This window comes from Quercus robur, chromosome 4, assembly GCF_932294415.1.
Source record: "Quercus robur chromosome 4, dhQueRobu3.1, whole genome shotgun sequence".
In the NCBI taxonomy this organism is placed as follows: domain Eukaryota; kingdom Viridiplantae; phylum Streptophyta; class Magnoliopsida; order Fagales; family Fagaceae; genus Quercus; species Quercus robur.
Window position 1 is genome coordinate 23,801,997 of NC_065537.1, and position 8,873 is coordinate 23,810,869.

Here is an 8,873-nt window from a genome sequence, read left to right on the forward strand (position 1 = left end):
AATAAAGGCCAAGGAAATCCTCAGTGCTAACGCACCCTTGCAATCTTTCTAAAGCAAGAAGCGTCTTAATATTCTAATATTAGTAAAGGTGCCTTAGCCTAACCAAATGTAAGGGGCCTTTTCTTGCTTGTTTGTGCCCACTTACCCCTATTTTCTTAGTATTTTCATAAAGGAACTCAAGTTTAGCCTTTTGACAACCTTACTAATAGAAAGGAGCTAGTGCGCAATGGCTTTCTATGATATGGGCTTGCTTCTTCAAGCTTCGCTTGCTACTTTTCATTTTGATAGGAGTAGGTGCTTGCTACTCGTCAAGTCGTAGCTTACTGTCTACTAAACGAGCCTTCACTGCCCGCCTGGCCATTATTATGCAAGCACTGACTTGCGTATGCAGCTAGGGTTCCAGAAATCTATGAAAGACAAGTTTTCTACATTAAAGTTGAGGTTTGGAATGAATTCCATGTCGTCTGAAAGCCATTCCAAACCCCCATTTTTCGACTATATAAAGCCTTACATGGTATATTTCAAAAACACATAGAAAATCCTAAGAGAAAATACAAGATTCACTAGAAATAGTGAATCAAAGAGGAAGTTTTTCACAAAACATATTCAAGTCAATAGTTTCTTATTGGGGCATTTTTTGACCTTGATCTTTGAGTTTAAATTTACAAATCACTTTCTTGTTTGATTGTGAGTAGATTTGATTAAGGGTCCGTTTGGATACAACTTATTTTTGCAGAAATTGAAAACTGAAAACACTATAGCAAAATAATTTTTAAATGTGTAAAAAGTACTGGTCACTCTTTTTTTTTTACTGTTCATATGCCTTGGTGCACTGTTCATGTCCACCAGGCGCTGGTCTTTTAAAAAAAAAAAAAAAAAAAAATGCCAACGTGGGTTTGGAAACGCCGATCCAAACCCACACTAAAGGGAACAGTCATAACCAAGCCTAGAAGCTTTTGTTTTGAGCTATTGAGTTCTAAACTTTTTTCTTTCATTTTTGTTCTAATCTTGTTTTTAATCTTATTTCCTTCCTTTATTCATGTTTATATATGTTTGTTTAGCTTAGTTTTAGTTAGCCTTTATGTTTTAAAGCATTTAGGTTGTTAGTTTCTTTGTTTTAAGTTTTTGCTTTGTTTTCTGGACTAGGGTTCTTGAGCAAACCTATGTATGGATGCGCACGTAGGTTGAAGTATGTGTATGCATGCAACTGGCTTGCGTACGTAGGCCTATGTATGTGCATGCATACTTAAGCCTACAAACCCTAATTTGAGCTTTCTGCTTCCTTTTCTTTGTTTCTTTCATATAATATGCCTTTGTTTAGTACCTTTTCATGCTTTTTAAGTCTCTGTTTCTCTGTTTATTTATTTGTTTATCCTTAACATGATTAGATTAGGGTTTCCTCTTATGTTTTCTTTGCTTTAAAATGAAAATGCATATGATATGCTCATGCATTGATGCAAAAGTGTTGTGATACAGTAAGGTAAGTGAGGTAAAGCATGCATTCATATGTACATGCATTTGATTGGGATATGATCTTGCTTTGGATGATGAACATAGATGATGTTTGCATAATTGTCTTTCCTTTAATAATGAGATGCAATAATATGTTTGTTTGATTCTGCCATGATTTGTTTGCTACCTTGGATGAGATAATATGATATAAGATAGGAGCATGCTAGGATATGATATGAGATACCATGATAAATGTATGCTAGGGTTTGGGATGAAATGCCAAACCCTAGATATATGCTAGTGTGTGAGTGAGTATAGACTACAATGTTGAATATGCCTTTAATAGGATTAAGACGTAAGACATAATGACTGGAGACTGACCCATGGATCAGACGGTTTTAGGTGCCTAAAACTTTCCCAAAACCATACCTAAACTCCGAATCCATATTCTAATAGTAAGATCAGTCCTTCCATACAAGGGCGCTATATATATGGTTCATAGGCCATAAAACTAGGTGACAACTCCAAATCTTTTCTCCACCCTGGTCTACTCGGCTGAGGTGTCTCCCTCCTTTCCTTTTTAGGAGGAAAGAGCCGCTGCGCCCACATGAACCTTAAATGAAATTAAATATAAGTCCAATGCCCAAAAACAATCTCATTTAGAAAATTATACTTACACATTTGTGTGGGTCTAGGCCTTCTAGCTTTTCATTTATTGTGTATAAATTGAACATTTTATTAATTTATTGTGTAGATATGGTTCATAGGCCATAAAAATAGGTGACGACTCCAAATTTTTTCTCCGCCCTGGTCTAAGTATAAGAGTATTTGAAAAAACACCGCACATCGTTGGTGCGGTGGTTACTCCACAAGTATAAATGCTTGTGGGATGTGGGAGGGTGAGTGCCAGGGTTCAAGTCTCTAGAAGGGAGTTTCACACACATATACACTTAGATTAGGCTAGAGTAGATCAAATAGGTCACATGTTGATATAGAACAATAATTTTTTTTTTTCCTTTTTTTCCAGATACCCTTTTACCGAAGGATAGCATCTCAAAAAAAGAAAAAAGAAAAAAAAGATAGGGCTTTTAATTTTTGTAAAAATTATAGTTTCTCCATTAAAAAAATAATAATTAAAAATCACCTTTCAATGGTGCTTATTTATATCGTCGACTTTTGATTTTATTAATTTTGTAATATTCATCGATAAAGAATAGATTTCAAATTCAAATCTCTATCTACCCAAATGGAGATTGAAATTTGAAAAACCACAAACTTTTATAAAAATAAAAATAAAAACCAGTTAGTGCTGCCGTGCCTTTTTAATTAGAAGAGAAGATAGAGATTAAATTTGAAATGAAAACATGTCATATTTTTCATTTTTGAAAATAAAAAATATAACAAGTGAAAAACAACTTGGAGATCGAATAGGATTGAAGGATGTTGGAGTGAGATATAATTTGACGAAGATAAGACCATGTGCAGATTATGCCATTATTTATTATTATTATTATTATTATTATTTTTGCACACGTTCACGTTAGTTTTATTTTTATTTTTTGAGAAAGAGCCCTATAATTTTATTTAAAGAAAGGCTGATTCGGCTTGAATTATAGCAGAGAGGTGTGGAGGAACATCCTCCATCCACATCGATAACTCACTAACATGTCTCACGTCTAACAATGTTTTGAGCTGCACTATTACCCTCTCCTTTTACATGACTAAACTCCACGGATTCAAACTAGTTTGCTAACCTTTTTGCATCATCTACCAAGTGACTGTATTCCACCAACAATGATCCCTCACACATTAGGGCATCTATAGTGTTCTTAGAATCCTCCTCTAGGACAATAGGTGAGAGACCGATAGCTAGAGCCAACCTGAGTGCTCTCATAGCTACAATTACTTCCGTAGTAGTAACAGAGTAAGGCAAAGTGATTTTCTCGTCCATGGATGCTACGACCTGACACTTATCATCTCGGATTACAACTCCCACACCCACAAAATTTTGTTCTTGGAAAATAGCACCATCAAAGTTCACCTTTAGGATTGGCCATGGAGGTGGTTTCCAGATAGCGAGATGTGGAGGCCGATTGGACTGATCCGACTCATTACCCCTAATTGCTATTGTTGAGAGTTTTTCCTTGTCTAGAATATTGACTGCATTAAACACTAGTAGTTAGGATTGCTGGGAATTAGAGTTAATAGGAGCAATAATTGGTGAGCTGTCATGCGTGGATAATGCTGCTTGAATATCACTTATTTTTGCTGCCAATGTATCACTCTTTACTTCCACAACCAAAATAAGAGGTGCATTAAACAAGCTGGCCTCTTTAATGATTGGCTGGGATTTCGAACTTTCAGAAATTCCCATAGTAGTTGTAGAGTTTGGAGAAATTATTATGTACTCTTAGAATACTATAAATGCGTACTCCCTCCTCTCACATGAATAGTGGGTCCCACTAATTAAATTCATGGTGGGACCCATCATTCATGTGAGAGGGGGAAGTACACATTTATGATACTTTGGGAGTACCTAACAATTTTCCGTAGAGTTTGAAACCACCGCCAACTTTCAACGCGATGTCAACATTAATAGGGAATCAATTCCACATAACTCATATTCCTGAACTGATGTAACGTCCTCTTTTAAAAATATGTTTTTATTTTTTTTCTTTCAAATAAATAATAGGGATACTAATAGTATTGGAAATAGGGAAAAGTGGACATGAAGAGGCATATTCTCTCTCTCTCTAGTCTTTACTTATAGAGAGCAGATTAATAGGTTGACTAGGAATTCGCATAATCACCGCCAGAGCATCAACTTGAACGCATTTAGCATAACCAATGTTGTTATAATGTCACTAAGAGGCTGTTTGGATCACTTTTTTTTATCACTCAATTTCTGTCACTCATCACTCATCACTTAAAATACCCTACCCGTTTGGCACCATCACTCATTACTCATCACTCAATATTTTTCACATTGTTTGTGGGCCGCATACCTATCACTCGGTGTAGCTTCTTTTTTTTTTTTCTTTTTTTCTTTTTTTTTTTTTTTTTTTTTTTCAAGTACCCAAACTCACCGAACCCAGTGAAAAAAAAAAAAAAAAAAAAAAAAAAAAAAAAAAAAAACCCAGAACTGAAGACCGAACCCAGTGAAAGAAGGAAAAAAAAAAAAGAAAAAGAAAGAAAGAACTGAAGACTGAACCCAGTGAAAGAAGAAGAAAAAGAACAAACCCAGAACTGAAGACAGAACCCAGTGAAAAAAAAAAAAAAAAGAACTGAAGACCGAACCCAGTGAAAGAAGAAAAGAAAAAAAAAAGAAACCCAGAACTGAAGACCGAACCCAGTGAAAGAAGAAGGAAAAAAAACAAAGAAGAAAAAAGAAAGAACTGAAGACCGAACCCAGTGAAAGAAGAAAGAAGAAGGAAAAAAAAAATGAAGAACTGAAGACCGAACTAGGGGAAAAAAAAAAAAAAAACAAAAAGGTAGATTGGTCAAAAGTTGTGGCTGAGTTATGACTAGTGGGTCCTGTGGGAGGACTTTCGTCTCAGCCCCCAATTAGGTATTGTCTTCTTTGGAAATGGCGTTGAGCTTTGGTCCTCAAGGATTTGCTCAATCTCACATCGGGAAGAGACGTCTCCCACTCATGCCTTATAAGCCTTTGACCTAAGGATGAGTGTACCACTACTACACATGTGTAGTAGTGGTACACTCCTCCTTAGGCCAAAGACTTATAAGGCATGTGTAGTAGTGGTACACTCATCCTTAGGCCAAAGGCTTATAAGGCATGAGTGGGAGGCGTCTATCTCCGATGTAGGATTGAGCAAATCCTTGAGAACTAAGGCTCAATGCCATTTCCAAAGAGGACAATACCTGATTGGGGGCCGAGACGAAAGTCCTCCCATAAAAAGGTACTTTTTGAGGGCAGTGCCCATCAAAGGTATTGTCCGCTTTGGGTGGCAGTTTTTGAGATTTGCTTCGACCGCACAGTTTTGTTACCTCGAAGGGCACGCCTCTACCACTACAACTGTATGTAGTAGTGGTAGAGGCGTGTCCTGCATAGGGGTAACAAAACCGTGTGGACGTGCCAAAGGCTTTCCACACATGGGTCGAACCTGAGGTTGCCCAAAGCTGACAATACCTTTGATGGGCACTGCCCTCAAAAGCGCCTTTTTGTGGGGACGATTTTTGTTCTCGGCTAGCACAAGCAGTTTGTTTGCTTTGGGACAAGCTCGCATGATTTTGTTCTCAAGTGACATGGGAAGACTTTGAGTGCAGTCCCACATCGACAAGAGAAATGCCCCACCCATGCCTTATAAGCTTGAGCTCAAGGGATGAGTGTACCACTACTACACATGTGTGGATTAGATTTCAGTTGGTTACTAGGTTTTGTTTTGTACAAAGTTCAGTTACAAAATTAGTTGTAGCCTATGACTACAATCTTGTTTAATATCTTTATATTGGAGGTGAATTTTGATAAATCTACCATTGGATTACATCTTCCTTTTATATCCTCCATACTTGCAAAATTTATAGAAAATTAAAGATCAATATTTATGTCATTAATAAATTGTTTAAATTGCAAGTTTTTGTAGTTTAAAATTATGTATAAAATATAAGCTTATAGATCATGCGTATAGGAAATAATATCCAATTGACATAAAATTTGACATGTGTATTGAGAGTGTAAAGAACATGTAATTCAACGGTTAAATTTTCAAAATATATAGTAATATTTATTTTATTGAGTAAAGTTGTAGTATTAGGCTATAACTAATTTTGTACCTAAATTTTGTTCTTTTATTTTTTTGGGTACAATACAATTGGTTTGTATATCCTCCGTGGGTTCGCTATTTTTGAAATGGATTTTGGGGTTTGTAACACCCCATAATAATTTTATTATTATTATTTCATAATATATATACACACACACACACACATACACTAGTGTTAGGACATATGTGATTTAATGTTAGGAACAATATTTTATGTAATTGGCTAATCCTTTAACAAAACGCACTTTACTTGTAATTGGGTAGATTTAGGATGTGTTTAATGCTTCAAAAAACAAGATTTCAAGTTCAAGTGTTAAATCCATGCAAGTCTGTCTAAGAATCAAGTGATAAAGTGCAAAATTTTAAATCTCGACAGCTAGCTCGATACTAGCATCTATCGAGGTTTAAAAAATTGTAAAGTTCAAAACTACAGCTAGCTCAATAGATACCCTATCTGTCGAGGTTTATGAAATTCAATTTTTCAGAGCTGATTTTACTCCAATCTGTGAGTATGTGTTTAGGCTTTTTTTTTCTCACAACCCTAAACATTTATAAGGATTATTTTAAGGGTTGTCACAGCTAATGCAACTTAATGCAAAACATTTTTCACAAGCATATTGTGAATCAGAGACATATGCCCTAGTTCATCTTTTTCTTGAAGAAGCTGCTGTGTGGTTTTGTGACTAAGGAGCTTCTTGATCTTCATTGTGTTGATAAACTAAAGAACTGTGTAGCCAACATCTTTCTCAAATTGGTGATTAAGTCGCGTACTAGGATCCGCGCATCTATTGGTTAGTCACGTACTGAGAGCCATGCATTGAAAATGGGAGATTGTCACTATATAACAAAGTCCAATTGGGTATTGGGGTAAGGGTTCAACTGTAGGTTGGTATAAGGTACTGAGATTCCTTTACTTGTAACCGCTTATTTTGATAATAATGGATTCTCGAGAGTAGTGACTTTAAAATCACCCAGTGGGGTTTTTGCCATGTAGGTTTTCTCTATTCATAAACAAATCACCATGTCAATTTAATTTCCGCTGCATACTTAGTTTAATTGGTGATTTGTTTGTGCTGCCACATATATTGCATGTTAATTTGATTAATTAATAAACTTGACTAATTAATCAATTAATTCATCACAAGGGGTCAATACGTTTTTGGCCTATCAACTAGCCTTAGGGGCTATTCTATTTTTTTTTTTTTTTAGATAAAGGTTAATAATTTGCATCTATTATAATTTGAAAATATTTTTTTTTTATTTTTCAAATACATAAAAATGATAAAAATTTAGAGATAAGCAGTAATTTCTTTGTTGAACGTGTATTTGAAAGTGGTGTAGTGATATAGAGAAAAGTTTGGATAGGAAAAATAAGATGAACATGAGGGGAAAGAAAGCTAAATTTTAGGAGTTCTCTCAGATTTTTATTTTTATTTTTTAAAATTTTGGATGTTTTCCTTTTATGCAGATGAAAAAAGAAATAAAAAAATGCTAAATTTTTGGGGAATAAAACAATGAATGTTAAGGGAAAAAAATCCTAAATTTTAGGAGTTCTCTTTTTGAATTCAAAATGAATTTTTTTATTTGACACTTATAACCCTATTTCTAAGAGAAGTTACCCTTCATTAATGAGGGTATTTTTGAACCACATAAAAGTTTAGTTCAATGAGGGGAATTCTCTTTTATATATATATATATATATATATATATATATATAGACTAGTATAAAGTAAAATTTTCCCTCAAATATATTTCAATAAAGAAAAAAGAAGATGTAAAAACTCATGTACTTAATGTCACACCCCAAACCTGATACCCGGATTTGTGACCATGACCGGCATGCTAATATCAAGCCTAAACCTGATATTAACAAGAACCAACTTAACTTTTTGAAAACTTTTACAAAAGCTTTCTTCTTTCTTTTCAATCCTCTTTTCTTTACTTAAATTATATAACCTTTCACTTGATATTCAGAGCATCTACATTGTACTCTAAAGAATAACATAATCCACCAATCATTTAATTTCCACACTTTCACATAATACATCTCTTAATACTTTGAGGTACACACTTTCATTATATCCTAAAATACACAATGCTATAAATCTAAACATCATATTGCTAATTTAGGATCTATACATATCAAACTAAAACCAGCTCATTCCAAAACTCGACTAAGGCTCTCTCTACTCCAAAATAAAACCTGCTAACTGAAAGAGTAGAAGGGGTGAGCTACACAGCTCAGTAAAGGTAAGATATATGAGAATTCAATAAGGATGCATGTAAATCAAATCATCTCATTTTATGAATATTCGAATAGGAGAACAACTTTTCATATGGGGATTTTTATACACTCATTATACATGTTATACACTCATTAGAGGTTATTTTAGGACAAAATGGGCTTCTGCTCTTTTCGGGAAAATTAATTAGCCTTTTGTCCTTCTTCCCAAACTAATTAGGGAAATGTCACTCTTTTGAAACTCGACTTTCTCAAAATCGAGTTAAAAAAAAAAATTCTGGAGCCCTATAGTGACGTTTTATAACTTGATATCTATGAAATTGAGTTATAGGCAATAAAATTGCTTATAACTTGATTTCATGGATATCTACAAAACGCCACTATAGGTTCTTAAAAAC